General features: G+C 46.8%; 1 protein-coding gene across 1 annotated transcript in view; it reads left to right on the top strand.

The window, feature by feature from the left end:
- Nucleotides 1-4,544: 4,544 nt before the first annotated feature.
- The window catches only part of PLEKHG3 (pleckstrin homology and RhoGEF domain containing G3), a 62,420-nt gene continuing 49,263 nt past the window's right edge, over nucleotides 4,545-17,701 (top strand). Inside the window, exon 1 of the mRNA XM_037832533.1 lies at nucleotides 4,545-4,629. The gene's annotated coding sequence lies outside the window, so the exon portion shown is untranslated. The remainder of the gene's footprint in view (nucleotides 4,630-17,701) is intronic.

Below are 17,701 nucleotides of genomic sequence, written 5' to 3'. Positions count from 1 at the left end.
ATTTAGGCAGGGGAGACCCAGCAACATCTAGGGCTGTGGAGGCCTCCGTACAACCACTTGCCTTTTGTAAGGCTCCTAGTACGTGAAAATATGAAAAATGCCAAAAAAGGATTACTGAGAACTGTGGCCTATTTTAAATGTTTACATTTGACAGATAAATACTTTAAACACAGAAAAATAGAGTGGAGGTGATTGTGCATTCACAAGATAATTCCAGGACATATATTAAATATATTATTCCATAGTGTTCTATGGTTGGTGATGGGACACAGGTTTAGGGCTCTATCCTGAATGTCATCTGGAGAGGATGTTAGAAGCCAGAGTGTGGGACGCTTTGTGAATTTTGAGACCAGAGCCCCTCTATAGCCACCCTCACCCCTAAATAATCACCTGTCCCAGCAGTTGCTGCTGCTCATTGGATTGGAGTGAGATGGTGAATAACCAAAAGCTGTGTTTTTGTGCTGAAGCCAGTTGTTATTAAGCCCTTTCTCTTCAATCAATAAGAACTTACTCTTATGATTTTAGCACACTTTCTGGACAACATGATATGCTTGTTTGCCACTGCCCAGAAGTGCCTGGAAGTTTTTGTGGATTTTATTTTCTTAATTTTAGTCAAAAGCCATAGCTTATTACAAGGGCAAAGGCAGTAATTATTCACTCTCCAACTGCAACAATCTGAGTGTCAAGCTGGGCAGCGTTTCAGCCTTTGGTGGTCTCGTTCGCTGGCCGGCTCCAGTGAGGGCCCTTCTCCTGGGCTCCACGTGCATCTCTTTTCCCGGAGCCTCAAACCCAGATGGCCACGAGGAAGCCACTGGCTACAGCCCTCTGGTGCTCTGGTGACTTGGTACTGGCACTGCGAACCCAAAGAACCACCAAAGGACTCACCTTGAGGAATTAGAGAAAGGGAGGTTTGGTTTCATTAGAACATCTTTAGAAAAGAGCAAGGGAACAGGCGGCATGCTGGATTGTTGCAAATAGCAAGCTGGAGTTCTGTGAAGGAGATGTTGGGATTCTAAACCTCGGTGTGGTGGGGTCCCGACTGTGAAGTTCTTTGCCATTTCCCAATTCTAACAGTCTCTTAAGGTAATACTAGCTTCAGTAATAGTAATAACAAGGAACATTCTAGAACACATATCATGTACCAGGCAGTATTCTAAGCACTATTCATAGCATCATCTCTTCTAATATTCACCATGACCCAATGAGATCGGCACTATTCTTATGTCCATTTTACAGACAAGGAAACCAAGCGCAGAGAGTGTAAGTAACTTGACAAAGTCATACAGTATTAAGCAGAAGAGCTGGGATTGAACTAGGTCTGCCTGATTCTGAGCTCGGGATCTCAGAAGCTCTATTTCTGGGTTCCGAGAGAACTTTCCTTTTTCAAACCAACTTTACTTTTCCCAGGGCTCTTGTGTGAACAGAAAGTTAATGTTACACTTCAGATGGCCTTGGAAAGGAAGGTTCTTCTTGATAAAGGAAGACTGGAAAGGGGGTGATTGTAAAGGCACAAAACTGGAAACAGCACAGTTCTAAAACCTGGCAGCAGGGAGGCCACAGGCCGTTAGGATTCGTGAGCAGTGCGACAGGAGGCAGATTTGTGCAGTTGCAGTCTCCTAAGTGGGTCACCCAAGGTTTCCCTTTCAACAGGGAGTGGGCAGAGACAGAAAGAGAGTCAGACATCTTGGAGCAGGAAGAGAGCTTGGTGAGTGTCCACCCTCTCGTTTTACAGAAGAGAAAACTGAAGTCTGGAGTGGTTAAGTAAAGCACACTCTTGTCTGCAAGGACAACCAGGATCTCAAGGATCCCCACACCAACTAGAAAATGCCCTCTTTCCTAACTTAGGAAGCCCAGGCCCCGAGAGGTGATGTATTCAACCAAGCCTCTTTAGGGTAGGGCCCCATCCTCAGGGTCTGCCACGTGTTGGGGATGGGTGTGTTCTTCAAGCCCTTGTAGGACAAATGAATTAAATGCATCTGTGTTCCCCAAACCTGCCTGAGTGTAAGAGTCATCTGGGCACATGTTAAAAAATGAGAGCTCTTGATTCTGACTCTAGGTGTCTGCTTATTCTAATTGTTTAAAATCAGTGAGATCATACAATATTTGTCCTTTTGTGCCTGGAATATACGTTACAAGGGTGTGGGATAGGGTTAAGGAATGGGAAGTTAAAGCTTAAAATGTATGGGGTTCCTATATGGAATGATGAAAATGTTTTGGTAATGGATGGTAGTGATGATAGCACAACATTGTGAACGCAGTTAACAGCACTGAAATATATATTTGAATATGATTAAAGGGGAAATGTTAGAGTGTGTATATGGTAACAGAATAAAACAAACAAACAAGAAAACCCATGGGACTACACTATACCAACAGTGAACCCTAAATTAAACCATGGACTTTAGTTAATGATACAATTATAAAAATGTGCTATCAGCAATTGTAACAAATGTTCCACACCAATGCAAAGTGTTGGTGTGGTGTATGGTAAACCCACAACTTCTCTAATAAAAAGAAAATTTTTTTAAATAAAGAGAGCTCCAGTCCAACAACCAGTTCTGCCCCTGATACAGTGTTCTCACTCCTGGTCCTAAAAATCTCCGGCCCATTATCACCTCCCTTTTGTGAAATAAAGGGTGTTCTTTTTTGAATGTGTTTTTCTCAGGCCTGGGCCTGCTTGGAATCTTAACATTTTAATCACTGCCTTGCTGCCTTTATTCTCGTTGTGTGGGCTACGTCCTCTAGGGGGCAGAAATGAGCCTCTTGTTCATTCTTTGGAGCTCAGCTTTGTGATTTCCCAAAACTTTCATAAAAAAATAATACCCAGGGACAGCTGGAAAGGAAGCAGATCCTTACACATGCTTTTCTCGCTAGATTGAAAAGTGATTTAGAATCCTCCGAGAGACAAGAGTATTGGTGGGAACTCAGGTCCTGAATTCAACAGACTGTGGTTCAAACCTGCAGTCAGCCAGTCTTTGTGTCTCTAGCAGCACGTAGTACCACTTATATCACAGCCGTTAAAGAAAATGCTAGCTGTTATTATCACAACTACAGCTGCTGCTCTCTATAACGGCATATAACTATTAACTGTGTTGAGAAAGTAGATTCCTCTTTTCTTGATAGTTGGTGAGGGCTGTCAAAGAGACATTCGACCTTCGGTTTTCCTAGAAGCCAATAATATGAACATCACAGAGACCACATTGGAGGGAGGGTTATGTGTTAGTTTCCTTAATAAAATCTAGCCCACTTCCTCCACGGTTGGCCACAGGGAGAAGCTCTCCACATGTAAGGTGGCTGGAGCTCCCAGCCCTGTCTTGTCTCCCAAGATTCATCTTCCCCTGGAGATTTCTCACTAATCCCACTGGTGCCACCACACGTAAGGAAATCTTCAGGCCTTCCCCACCCCTGTGAGAATGCTCCCTTCGTTGCCGACCTTGGAGGATCTGGCTTTTATTAATTTTATTGAGGGGTCAGCAAGTCTCTTTACCTTCAGACTTGGGGATCATCTTTTTTTAGCTTCACCTAGAACAGATGCTGATTTCAGGATCCTTCATTCCTAACTGGAAATAATAATGACGATAGCAGCAGCCACCATTATCGAGCATTTCTTAAACTCCAAATGCTTTACATGGATTCTCTCCTTCAATCTTCACTATGACCCAATGGGTTAGTTTTTATTACCATTCTCATTTTATGGATGGGGAGACCGAGGCACTCGGAGATTAGGTGACTTGCCCAAGGCCTTATGGATGTCACTGAAGGAGCTTAGGACTCAAAGTCAGCAGACTGACTCTGGAGCTTGGATTCCAAATCACTTGGCTTTGAAGGGAATTGAATGAACTCCGACACTGCCCTCCTCACCCCCGGACCCTCCATTGCTTTCCCTTGGAGTTCTGATAGAGCTTAAGGCTTTAATAATAGCGGTTCCATTGAAAAGCTTGAGTAGCCCCGGAGTCAGGACACAGTGTCAGCAGTCACGCAGGGAGGAAGCCAGATTCCTGCCACCATACTTTCTACTGATAGGTTTCCATCCTGCCCTACTATAGCAGGTTCCCTCCCTGTTAAAGACTCAGGGAGACATGTGGTTCCCTGGACGTGACACTTTTAAAAGGCTCAGTTGTCGATGAAGAAGGTATGTGTCTCCTCTGAGGTGCAGCCAGCTTGCAAATGTCTGGCCCACCTGGGAAGAGAGACATCTTTGAAGTCCTCCCTCATCAGACAGATTGAATCCCGCCCCTCAGCACAAACTGCTGTTCCTTCATGCCTTTTCACCTCCTTATTTCTTTAGCATTGTGAAGGCAACACTCAACAGGGCATGTATGGACACCGTCCCTGCCCTGGAGGCTCAGTATCTGTCACCATCGCTGTGAGGTGAGAAGGAAATTGCATTGTTGAGGTTTCTCGTTCTTCCTCACTGAGAGGAAAACCCCAACTGTAAACAAACCCCAAAGCAACCAATGCAAATAATGCTGGGAGGGAGCAAATAAGATCAGAAGATAGTCTGGGTACAGAAATCAACGCAGGACAGAAGCCAGAGGATGAGAAGAGAGAAGAAAGCTTGAGAAGAAGACGAAGGACGCTAGAAACTCAAACCGGGGCCGGCGGGGGTGGATTCCCAGACTGGTGCAGGTAGGGCCGGTAAGGCAGGAGGACAGAAGGGAATTTGGAGGGGGAGGGATCTGAAGAGAGGGCTTCTGTGTCCTCAGAGGCAGAAAGAAACACCTTTAGAACAAAGGCAAACATTCAAGTGAACCAACGGGATTAGAAATTTAACCATCCAGACCTGCTGCTCCTGGAGAAGGCTGGCACTGGGATCATTGTTACCCAAATGTCCAGTGGTGGGGTTGGGGGAGGCTGTTGAGCCTGCCTGGGGTCCCAGATTGGTCCATATAAAGTAATTTGCAGAGAAGGCAGAGTAGAGGAGGAGGAAGCTGAAGCAGTTAAGATGTGTTTAGAAGTTTAACACAAAAAGCTACATACTGTATGATTCTGTTTATATAATATTGTGGAAAAGGCAAAATTAGAGATAGAAATCAGATCAGTGGTTACCAGAGGCTAAGGGTGGGGGAAAGTGATTGACTAGAAAGGGCTGTGAGGGAAATTTGGTGGCAATGGAAATGTTCCATATCTTAATTGAGGTGATGACTACACAACTGTATACATTTGTCGAAACTCATTGGACTGTACGCTTCAAAGGCGTGCATTTTACTGTATGTAAATTATTCCTCATAAATCTGACTGAAAAATGAAGTCAAGGAGGTGTTAAAAATTACACAGTATAACTCAACTGTGTGAAAATAAAATAGGGTAGCTTCTTTATTTTCTAGAACCCATCTAAATGTCTTCACGATTTCACATTCCCGTTAGTATTAGGGTGGGAGAATTTAAACTTGCCAAATAAAGGAAAACCAGTCCCTTCCACTTTAAAATAGCTTTATTAAATAAGTTCAGCCTCTTTTGGATGAATACTCAGTCAAATCGCTGTCTGGACTTTTACCTTCTCTTCAAGATATGCCCCCCTCCTGGTCACCCCACTGTGTATGACCCTGGGGTTAGTGGGAGAGAGCAGCTGGCTGGATGCTAGACCCTGTGCTGCCCTTCGGTCCCCAGTGGCCTCTGCAGAGACATCCTTCTCCCACCTGGCACGCTGGCATCCACGGCTGAGGTTCTGCCTGGTGGTTTACTTGGCTCCTAGGCCGTATCTCAGCTTCTCAAGTTCTGCAGAGTTGAACCTGAACCTGCTCGACATCTTGGCCAATTTTTCCATTTCCTATTTGAGCCTTGGGTGCAAGCTGGGTCCACAGGAATAAGGTGGTCATGTCCAAGTGGGGAGCTTTTGTTGGCCTGGTTAGAAACTGTCTTTAAAATGATGCTAATTTTCTAGACTAGTGGAATTCTCATCTGCTCGGATATGCCACACTTGATTCATTATCTTTCCCAAAGTTACCTCATTATCCTTTCATCCCAGCCTGTTCCTCCTTTGGTGTTTTCATCCACCTAGGCCCCCAAGTTAGAAATTAGGACTCATCTTAGACTCCTTCTTTTTTCTTTGTTTTTAATGCAATTTTATTGAGATATATTCACATAACATGCAATCCTCCAAAGTGTACAGTTGTTCATAGTATCATCATATAGTTGTGAATTCATCACCACAATCAATCTTTGAACATTTTCATTACTCCAAAAAATGAAATAAAAAACATTCAAAAGATTCCATTCCTCTCCTCCCCCCATTGTTCATTTACCTTTTTTTAACACTCTTTCATCGTTATTTTTAACTTTATCAAAAAATTAAAAAACAAACAATAAAAAAATAACATTTCAAACTAAACCAAAACAAAGGAAAAAGAAAAAAACAAATAACCTAAAATAACAATATTTTATTTATTGTGGTAACATATATACAACACAAAATTTCCCATTTTAACCCTTCATGTGTAAAATTTAGTAATATTAATTACATTCACAACATTGTACTATCATCACCACCATCCATTACCTAAACTTTTTCATCACTGCAAACAGAAATTCTATACACATTAAGTGATAACTCTTCATTCTGCTCCCAACCTCTGATATTGCCAGTCTACTTTATGTCTCTGAGTCTTTGCTTCTGCTAGGTATTTCATGTAAGTGAAATCATGCAGTATTTGTCCTTTTATCCTAGACCCCATCTTTTATTTTACCTTGTACGTCCAGTATGTCACTGTGCTTGCTTCCTCCTTAAACAGGAAGAATTCTTGTCTCAGCCCTCCCCCTCACCCCCACTGCTGCTGCCTTACTTAGTTCAGGCCCTCTGTATTTCTCACATGCCGTGTGGGGATGGTTTCCTGATCAGTCTTTATACCCCCAGACTTGCCTTCCTCTACCCACCCTTCTTGCCCATGGAGTGTATTTCTAGACATGTATCAGATTTCGTCATTCCTCTGTTTAAAGCTTTTCTGTAGGTCCCTATATCTGTATGACATGGCATTGCCCATCTCTCAAGACTTATCTCTTTCCCCTTCATACACAATCTCTGCTGCAGCCACACGCAATACTTGCAGTGGCCTGGCTGTGCTGGGCTGGTCCATTCCTCTGCCTTTGCACATGCTGTCATTCTGGCTAGACTGCCCTTCTCTAGCTTCTCATTATTCAATGCTCAGCTCAAAGATTTCCTTCTTCTTGAAGCCTTTCTGATTCCTCCAAGCAAGAACTGCAGGCTTTGAGTCATCACGGTGCCAACTTGCCTCTATGAGGGCACTTGGTGTACAGAACCACATCACAGTGCCGTGTTTGAGCTCCTAGGGGTCAGTGATGGGGCCATAGAACCCTCTATCCCCCCCGGCATGTAGCACAGTGCCTGGCCCAAGCCAGTCATGTGGACTAATGATGACAAACACCAGCCTCCCTGAGTTTGAGTGTGGGAGAGAACTTGCAGGTCACTGGACTCAGTGTTCACATTTTCCAGATGAGTGTCAGAGAAGCTAAGTGACTCGGCTGACCTCACACGGCTAATGGGCAACATAACTAGACCTGGGCCTTTGATTATTTCCACTTCATGGGTCTCTAGATCCTGGGTGTGGAGGCGCCAGGCTGTAGGCCAGGGTTGGCGAAAAGAGACCCGAGGTAAAGACTTAACTCAGGCCTGGCATAACTCATTTTCAAGATGAAAAATGGGTCAACCCCACAAGGGTTTTTTTTCCAAATAAACCTGTTATTCTCACCTGTGCAATTGGAAATGATGTGCAACGTCAGGACGAGCAGCTGGCCCTGAAGTTAGAACAATGCTGCAGAATACATTTCAATAATAGCCTCACTTGTTCACTACTGATTTGTTTGAGGCCCAGCCAATTTATCTGGCCTGACTACACTACCGTGATTGCAGGGATTCTATTGCTTTATTTCTTTTTTAAAAAAAATAGTATTTTATGATTTTAAAACACAGCCATACTTACTAAATGCTCACCTCATTCCCTCCTGGAGACTCAGTGTGGGATGGCAGAAAGAGCTTGGGCTTTGGGGGTCACACAAAGTCGGAATCTTGGTTCTGATGGTTACTAAACGACATGACTTGGGCAACTTACTTAAACCCTTCTGGGGCTCAGCTTTTATGTTTATAAAAATAGATTAAAATAAAGCGTAGTGCCAAGCTCTTCATTCACATGACTTCCTTTCCCCTTCCCCTCCAAGGGGGAGTTCAGTTCTGTGCTTCTGTCTGGTGGATACAGGAGACCCTGTCTTGCATTCTTCAGCAGAATCCTGTAGCAGCCGATGAAAGATTTGGAGGCCCAAGCCCTCTCTTTTCTCTGTTGATCAGTGACAAGTAAAGGCTCTATTGGTCACTGTAATCACTCTTAACACCCCACCACCACCAACCCCTTGTACAGAGCCTGCTCTCCATCTACCTTCCCACCACACCCCTGCCCCATGCTTCCCGTCTCAGGAAACTGGAAACCCAGGCTTGGGCCTAAGCCCCTGCTCCCAGGACCTGCCTGGCTTGACTCTGCTTTGCTTGGCACTCTGGCCTGGGCCCTGACTCCTGAAACCTCCCGGGGGCCTGTTTGGACCTGTTGTTTCCTGGGTTTATTAGTCTCGGCCCACTTGCTAGACTCGACTTTGCATGCCAATCCCAAGCACCTTCCTGATTCTGACACACCCACAGCCTCTGAGATGGGCTCTTAGTGCCTTTTCTGCCTAATGGCTCCCTTTGAACACAGCTATCCCGCTCACCTCTCCCCCTAGGCTGCTCCAGGCTGCACCTCCTCAGGGGTCCTCACATAATATGCTTTCCACACAGTGCCTGCTCTGCCCATCGTAGCCAACTTCTCTCCGACCCACAGAAAAGCAACTGTGATGATAACAGCAAAGCCAGCACTTGGGCACTGAGGGCCGGCTGCGAGGGGGCCCTGCCCTGCTGGGGACACACAGGGGTCAGCCCTGGGCTTTGTCTCTGTGAGGGGGGGCGTATGTGTGCTCTCACGTATGCAGGGCCTAGTTCAAGAGTTCCAATGGCGCACATGCTCTACGCCTAAATAGTAAAAGTTTAACAGTTAAATAACATATGCTCGATCCACCTTGAAAGGCATTCTTTCACAGCCAAGGTGGAAGGCCAGGTTTGAGACTGGAGTCCTCTGTGTCCTTGGCACTCCACAGGGGAATGTGGCCGCACAGGGAGAGCTGGTCTGACCCCACCCCACCCCGTTTCCCTCCCTCCCACCTTAGGGCCACTGTCTCCCCACCCCCAGCTCTGTCCTGCCCTTTGAGAAGCCTCGTGCTCAGGCGTGAGGGCCCCTTAGCTCACAAGTGCCAGCTCCCTCCACACTCCCTGCAAACAGCCCCCCTCAGCCTCCTGCAGGTCCAGGGGTGCACATTAATGGCGGGGCCTGCCCTGGTAGGGCAGACCCAGGGAAGACACCCCAAAAGCTCAAGTAGGGTGAGAGGCCTTTTGACCAGGGAATTCCACACGTGGTCCTGAGCAGCTCCATCCAAGAGAACATTCTGTGATGTTGGAAATATTCTGTGTCTGTGCTGCCCAACACGGTGAAAAAAAATAGTCTCTGTGAAATGTGGCTAGCACGACTGAGCAACTGAATTTTTATTTTTTAAATTTGTAATTAAATGACATTTAAGTTTAGATTGTCACACTTGACTGGTGGCTACCATGCTAGGCAGCATAGCTCTAGGAAAGCAGAGGAGCTCTGAGTTGGATGTCTGTTGGCTCTGCTGACCTCCCCCCGTGGGGAACGAGCCTACGGAGGGGGAATCTGATTGGGACTCCCAGGTCCAAGGGAGATCTTGGAGAGGAAAATTGTTCCTCAGAAAGCAAATTGCCATATAAGGCAGCATGTTCCTGGCCAGTGAAGCACTACAGATCTCAGAGGAGAGAGAGACAGATGGCTGCAGACTGGGGGTCGGGGAGAGGAAGGAGATGGGAGGGATTTGAAGGTGCCCCCAAACAAGCTGTCCTGAGATTTTTGCAGGGACCTGTTTCACATAAAGAGGCCTGCTTTGGTGGTTCAGACCTGCTAGGATCGTGGGTCTTGGCAGAGACAGAAGGCTCTGTTATTTTTTCTTCCAAGGCCATGAGAACGGGCAGGCCGTGTGCATAGTTTCCATGGCATAATTGGCCTATAAAGCCCAGGGTGTCTGCAGGGGAGGGATAAGGAGAGGCCCTGAGCCCAGGCTCAGGCTGAACTGGGCACTGGCCCAGGAGGCACATTCCTGTCTGATTCCTGCAGGGTCCTAAGACGTGGGGTGAGGAGACAAGAGCCACAGCCAGAGCATTTGGAAGCTTGCTGGGTTGCTGACAGGGGTGAGGGGTTGGCTTTTCCAGAAGCCTGGACGTTAGGTAGAGGAAATATAATCTCCCAGAACCGGGCTGGGCTGAGGCTTAGGCAAAGCACTGGGTGTGAATTCACTGGGAGGCAAAGCAGAGGCAGGCAAACGAGGTCCTCCTTGTCTGTGCTTGGCTACTGGTGCCCACGTGCAAAACAGAAGCTAAGTTACCTGCGAGCTGGCCCAGCCCTGAGGAGGAAACTGAATGGGACCATTTGCCTTCAGTGATTGCAGGCAGGTTCACCAAACCCCTTCCTCTGTTGGAGAAAGGATGCCACTAGAAGAAAAGAGGGCACCCCGCTAGCCCCCCAAAACTTCAGTCCCAGAAGCCAGGGTTGCAGAACACAGGCTCATATTTATTAAACAACTACTAGGTACCAGGCTCTGCCCTAAGTGTTTGCTTTTCTGATCTCATTTATCCCCCAGAAGGAATAATATAGATTAATAATCATCACAGTAGCTAATCTTTCTTGAGTGCCTACAAGGGAAGACATTACTTCATTTAATCCTAACAAAACTCCCTATCTATGGGGTGAGAGAAACTAGAATTTATCTGTAATTTTGCCCCAAATCACTCAGTCAGTTAGTGTCCCAGCCAGGATCTGAACTCAGGCAACCTGACCCCACACCCCTGGCTCTTAACCACTGATTTTCTTTGCAAACGTTCTGGCTGTGGGTTTTGCTTTCAAAATGGTACCCCCCTGATTCTGGTTTACCCAGCTTTTCTCAAAGCTCCTGGCTCAGCCTGCTCCTCTTCTTTACCCTGGCCCCGTGGGGCCTCTAAGGATGGAGTCTCAAAGGCCCTCTGTCCCTGAGAGGGTTGTTCCTTCTCCTGCTTTGGGTTTGTTGTGGCGGCCAGGAGGCAGCCCTGGACTGCCGAGGTTGCCCAAGACAATCACGCTTTTCTGAGGGGTGAACCGGGCCACAAGTCCCGGTTCGTGGCTGGCACACACAAAGCCCTCTGTCTCTGCTAGGGCAGAAAGGCGGCATTATTGCGGGGTCAGGTGACTCTGGCTCTGCTGGTGATGTGTGTGGTCTGCACGTCCCTCCCGGGGCACCTCCCCTGGGGGCTGGGCAGGCAGGAGGCAGCGGCACTTGGGGCCTGGGTCCCTTCTCCTTGAGGACCCTGCCTTGTCTCCCAAGTCAGACTTGTCCCCTCATCCTCCACCCCCACCTGTGTGTCCTTCCCTCCGGACCCCTGCCTTGTACTCTGAAGACTTTTGAGTGCTGTAATTTAAATTATTTCTGGAAAAGCACATAGTACCATGCCTGGTACAACAGGCCCTCCACAAATGTTACTTTTTCTTCTATGTTCCCCTTCTGGCTTCTCACTTTTGGATTTTGTGCAGGTTGGGAGTAATTCTCTCATCAAGAAGTTTGACAGAGATCCTGAAAACAGCCATGTTCTTAGTAAAGATAATAGCCACAGTTTACTAAGGCCTCAGCATGTGCCAGGCCCCGGGCCAGACCCATGGAGCCCTCCAAGCAGCCCATGAGGACGGTCGTCTTACCAGCACCACTTGAAGTGTAAGAAGTAGAGGCTCAGAGCACTTGAGCGACTTGCCCAAGTAAAGCTGGTGGGTGGTAGAACTGGGACTCAGGCTCACTTTAAGTCCGCACTCTTACCCTTCCTGCTCTTTACTCCGGTGGCTCAGGATTTCTTAGGAGCATTGAGAGAAGGTGATGCTACGCTCACCTCCAAGAGTGCCCCTTTCCAGGAGCTCTTCACTTGCTCAAATGGTACTCACACACACACACAGACAAGCACATGCCCACACACACAACCGCGGCCTAACGAGGACAGTGATAGTGATAGGACTTCTGTATTAACATCTGGACCCCATGGAGACAGTGGACATCTGGCTGAGGTGGGCATGAAGGTTTGCAGGATCAAAGGGAAACAGCCAGCAGCAGAGCAGACAGACACTCAGCCCTCTAAGCACAGCAGTTTGCAAGACACCATAAAAATATCCCCATTCCCCAACCTTTCTGGGGCTTGTCCCCCTTCACTGTCCCTTTCCTTGGCCTTGGGCTCTCCCTACACTCAGAGCCAGGCAGAGGCAAGGGGCCCACATGTCTGCAGCTCTGGCTTTTGGTGCAAGAGTGATTATTTACGGAGCATCCAGTGCAGAGGGAAGCAGCTTGCCAGCTGCGACGTGGACTCTTCCATCTCCACCCCAGCTGCAACCCAGGCCTGCGCAGTTAGTTACTCTTACTGCCACATCCGGGGAAGTGGGTGGCTGGGAAGCCTTAGCTGAGGGTGGGAAGGATGCTTCCCAGGCCCCTGGCCTGAGAGGTATTGGCCCTAAGGACTTTCAGCCCCCAGGGGTGGAAGTCCCCTAGTGCTCTGCTAGCCCCCTGGTGCTGGCCTTGGAGGGACTTGGGCTTTCTGGTCAAGCTCCTGGGCTCAGCTCCACCCAGGCCCGGCCCAGCCTCCGCCTGCTCCTCCCTCTCCCCACAGAGGCCCCTGCTCTACTTTCTGTCTCCTCAGCTTCTTGTCCACCTCTGTGACTATTTCCCATATCAGGCCTCCCAGGCCTTAGAGCACACATGCTTTACACACACACGTTCTCTCACACTCACAAGCACTTTATTCAGCCAGACTTACACATGCTTACAGTCACATGCCCACACATACTTCCACATGCACTTTACACAGTCACTCACTTAATTGCACACGCACACTCTCACACAGGTTTGCACACTCACACAGGTGCACACATTCACACTTGCTCACACACACCCAATCATACTTCCTCATACACACATATGCTGATGCACATTCATACATGCTTGTACACATTCCCACATGATTACACACACACACACACTCCATCACACCCCCACACACACCCCCACAAGCACACACAGCCTCATGCATGCTCCCAGAATCTCTCTGATCAACTTCCTTGAGTTGGTTCCTTAGGGGCTGCTTGTAAATGGGTTTCTCGGGAGAAAGCACCCACTGGTCTTGCTGCAAGAAGGAAAACTGAGGCAGAAGGAGACTTGGCCCTCAGACTGAAGCATGAGGGAAAGGGAAGCCTGGATTTGTGATCAGAAGACCTGGGGTTAAATCCCAGCTCTACCGTTTTATGGCTGTATGAACGTATTGCCTTATTGCTTTAAGTCTTAGTTTTCTGAGTTGGAAAATGGGGATAATGTTACCCATTTCTCAGAGTTGTACGAAAACTAGAAATGAATTGAAAAGATATAGCCTGGCACAAAGGAGGTATTTGTTATTATTTATTTCAAAATTCAATTTTATTTCTATTTTTATATAAGTAGCATAGTCATATGATTCCAAATTCAAAAGGTAAAAGAGGGTATACAGTGACGTCTCCCTCCCACCTTATTCCCAAATCACCTAGGTCCCCTCCCCACAAACAACCAGTGTTACCAGATTCTTACATTTCTTTCCAGAAAGATTTTTCATGTAGATAAGTAACTCTGTATGTATATATGTATATATTATACTTCATTTTTCTATACCCACTGTTCTGTGCTTTACTTTTCTAACTTAACAATGTATCATGGAAATGTTCCATATCAATACAAAAAAGTCTTCCTCGTTGTATGGCTGCACTGAATTCCATTATATGGAGACACCATCATTGATTTAACCAATTCTCAATGGATGGGGTATTTGGGTTGTTTCCAATTTTTTGTTATTTCAAAGTTGCAGTGAAAATTCTTGTACACACATCATTTCTCACAGATGTAAGGATATTGGTTCATATTGGAAAACAGACACCAGAAGCCGCCTTTCCTGGCAGCTGGGTCACTCTTCCGCATTCATAGGCTCTCACTTCTATCTAGAGCTGCAAGAAGCCTGTGGCAGGACCATCAGTCTAGGGTGTCTGGCTCTCCCATGTGCTCTAAAGTAACCTAAAAGACCCCTGCTTTGGCTTGAAGATACAACCCTTTCCTTTTGATTCTTAGCATTTCAACTCGATTCAGTCCAAGCTGTGGCCTGGGCTGGATGTGGAGAGACAGAAATACACAATGGACCTGCCCCAGGAGAAGAGCATTTGCAAACCAAAGAGCACATTGCTCATGCATACGTCTGTTGCTTCATTAAGTCAGCAAATAGTCACAGAACACACACAACCTGCCAGGTGCTATGCTGGGGACGAGGACACAGCAGAGACAAGACAGGGCAGGCCCTGTCCTCATGGAGCCTGCAATCACATGGCAGAGACAGACTCAGAGCAAATGATTTACAAATGACAGGAGCAGGGCGTGGTGAGGACATTCCGAAGCTTAGGCCCACCCCTGCATTTTGAGGCAGAAGGGACACCCCTGGAATCTTCTTTCCTGAAGCCCCCTCAGGTTTTCCCTAGAGCCACACCCAGAGCCTCAGCCTCCTGATTGGTTTCTTTCTCCCTCTCACCTCCTTTCCCTCACTTCACCTTTCGGGGCTGGGTTGGGTGCTGCCACCGCTGGCAGAGCTGGAGACACGGAGGCATCTTGGGTTTCTCTGCCGGTGCCCGACATCAGCCTGGGCAGGTCTTGGGGCGTTACTTTTGTCATGCACGAGAGTGGGAGTTATGAAGTGAGGAAAGCTTGGCTGCCACCCACTCCCCTTCCCTGCCAGGGCTGGGAAATCATTGAAAAGATCACCTTCCCTTTCTGGGGACAGCAGCCAGGCTGCTTGGGGCCCAGTGCTTATTCAGAGCTGGCTCACCCTTCCTGACAGGCAGGAAAACAGAGATCTGATAAAGATGGGTTGCATCAACGTGCTGGACACTTACTGCACCGCCCTCCTAGGAATATTTACATATTAGATGACACCAGGTTGAGGGCTTTGCTTAACACAAAGGAGTCAACTGCTAATTCTAGATCCCACCCAGGGAGTGGGAAGAGTTTATTTGAGTGGCTTACAGAGCGGGTGGGGATGACGGTGGGTGGGTGGGGGGCAACAGTTTACTTTATTTAGGATGATATTCTCCATAATTTCTGTCCTGATTTTATTATTGTTTTAACTGTGAGGAATCTGCAGGAATTAGACATTTGCTTAAAACTAGGCAATTCTGAGCCACTCCTCTATAACTAGTTGTTCATCACACTTTTAAAAGGTCATCTCCATCACGATAGCAGATCTCTAGGGAAGGAAATGTACATAGTGCTGGCACATGGATTGGCTCTAAGTGAACAAAATTGATAAAACCATAATAATGGAAATATGTTTTATTGGTTTGCAGCTTCTCAAATCAATATATTGTAAAAGAAGAAAGATTGAATTACGGTTACTGAAAATATACAGATGTTATCAACCATAATAATTGGTACAATTGACAGAATTTGGGGGTGGAAGGGGACGTCTTGCCAACCAGAAACCAAGTTGGCTTTAAGTATATTGTTTAAAGTTGCAAAGATAACCAATAGAACAACTGAAAATTGTAATGACTAAAAACAAAAGGACTGGGGAGAAAGGTGGGGCTGGATCAGTGAGCTAAATCCTCATCTTTCTTAGGCAGGAGTCAATAGTTGTCTGAAGTTGATAAATAAAAATTTAGCAACAAATAACTCTACAGTGATGACCATATAAAAACAGAAAAGTTGAAAACTGATTGTCTCTGAAGAGGACTGTTGCTTTCCTCTATTAAATTATGGGCAGGTGTGTTGGTTTGCTAAAGCTGCCGGACACAATATACCAGAAATGGGTTGGCTTTTTCAATGGGGTGTTATTAGATTACAAATTTACAGTTCTAAGGTGACGAAAATGTCAAAATTGAGGCACCCAGAGGAACATACCTTCTCTGGGGAAAGGCTGCTGGCATCCGGGGTTCTTTCATGTGGGAAGGTACATGGCGACATCTGCCAATCCTTCTCTCCCAGCTTCTGTTCTCTCTAAGCTCTCTCCAAAATGTCTCTCAGTGTTTCCTCTCTCTTATCCTCATAAAGGACCCCAGTAAAGGGATTAAGACCCACCCTGAATGGGCTGGGTCACATCTCAATTGAACCAAAAGGTCCCACCTACAATAGGTCTGCCCCACAGGGATGGATTAACAGAACATGGCCTTTTGTGGGTACATAGCAGCTCCAAACCAGCACAGCAGGCTTTACTTTTATGAAACTTACATACTCTGAATTTTCCACATTTTCCATAATAGGAATGTATGATTTTTATAACAAAAGAATACACAGAAAGCTTAATTTATCTTCTTTAAAGTGTACTCCAAATAGGTGGGTAAATGACGGTGAGCGAAGGCTCAGAACTTAAGTTCTGTTATGAACTCCAGGGGTCCTGTCTTCATCCTCCCAACAGCTGGGGAGTTGATCAAGGCACTTCCTTGTGGGAGGGCTGGACCCCTGGAAGCTGAGGCAGGACTCACCAGGCAGTGTTGGGGATATACAGAAAGGATTCACGTTGACGACAGCCTCTTTGCCATCCGTCAGCTTCAGTGAGTATTTCCCACTGTTGCCGCTCTCCCAGCCCTGCTCATGGCCAGCCAACCCCAGCCTTGCTTCTGGAGGCTGTTGAGAAGCCGTGGTCTGAGTTCAATGAGAATGTGGCTCCATTCGACTAAACTTCTTACTTTCTACAGGCTCCCTTTTTTTTTTTTTCCCCTCAAGCCTTGGGCCTGTGCCTTGGTGTTAATTTGCAGGGTTCGTTTAGGCCTGACATGTCCTGATAGAGCAGATCCCTTTCTAGGCAGAAGGCTGGGGTGGAGCCCAGCGTCAGTCACTCCTGCTGTCTAGCTTGGATGGTTTCCCACTTGGACAGGAAAGTATTTCAATTCAGCTTTTCCTCTGATGATCTGGTAGGCACTCAGTCAACACATGTGGAAGTGAAATCCCACAGGGCCCTGACCATTAGTGGACGTGTGAACCAGGGTCCTAAGACACAGCACAAGTCACTTTCCATAGTGGGGAAGGAGAATAGGATGTGGGGGTCTCCAAAATCACCGGTGGGAGGTCCCTATGGAGCTATTGGGAGGTGTAGAAATTATTTCCTTCCTTACTGGACAGTGGCTTTGGGGCCACCTGGCAGCCTCAGATGACCTTTTTGCAAAGTCCTTTTCAGAGGCAGTGGCTCTCAGAGGAAGAGAGTAGTTGACAGTTCAGAGTTCAGGCAACTGATGTCCGTGTTTAGGAAGGAGGTTGACACCAGGGGTCTTCCCCATTTCCCATTCTACACCATCTGCCTTTCCTGACGTGGATCACTGATTGGGATGTTCTGTTCCAATTTATCCTGCCTTTTTTCCTGCCAAGCCTTGAAGGTGGGTGGAGGTAGGATGTTCGCTAAGGTTTAGCTCTCTAATAGGTAGCCACTAGCAGCATTTGGCTTTTGAGATTTAAATTAACTTAAATTAAATAAAATAAATTCAGTTCCTCAGTTGCACTAGCCACATTTCGAGTGCTCAATACTCACATACGGCCA

The sequence above is a fragment of the Choloepus didactylus genome, chromosome 4, assembly GCF_015220235.1.
Source record: "Choloepus didactylus isolate mChoDid1 chromosome 4, mChoDid1.pri, whole genome shotgun sequence".
Taxonomy (NCBI): Eukaryota; Metazoa; Chordata; class Mammalia; order Pilosa; family Megalonychidae; genus Choloepus; species Choloepus didactylus.
The sequence above is the reverse complement of the archived record's forward strand: the minus strand, read 5'-3'. Positions and strand labels throughout refer to the sequence as shown.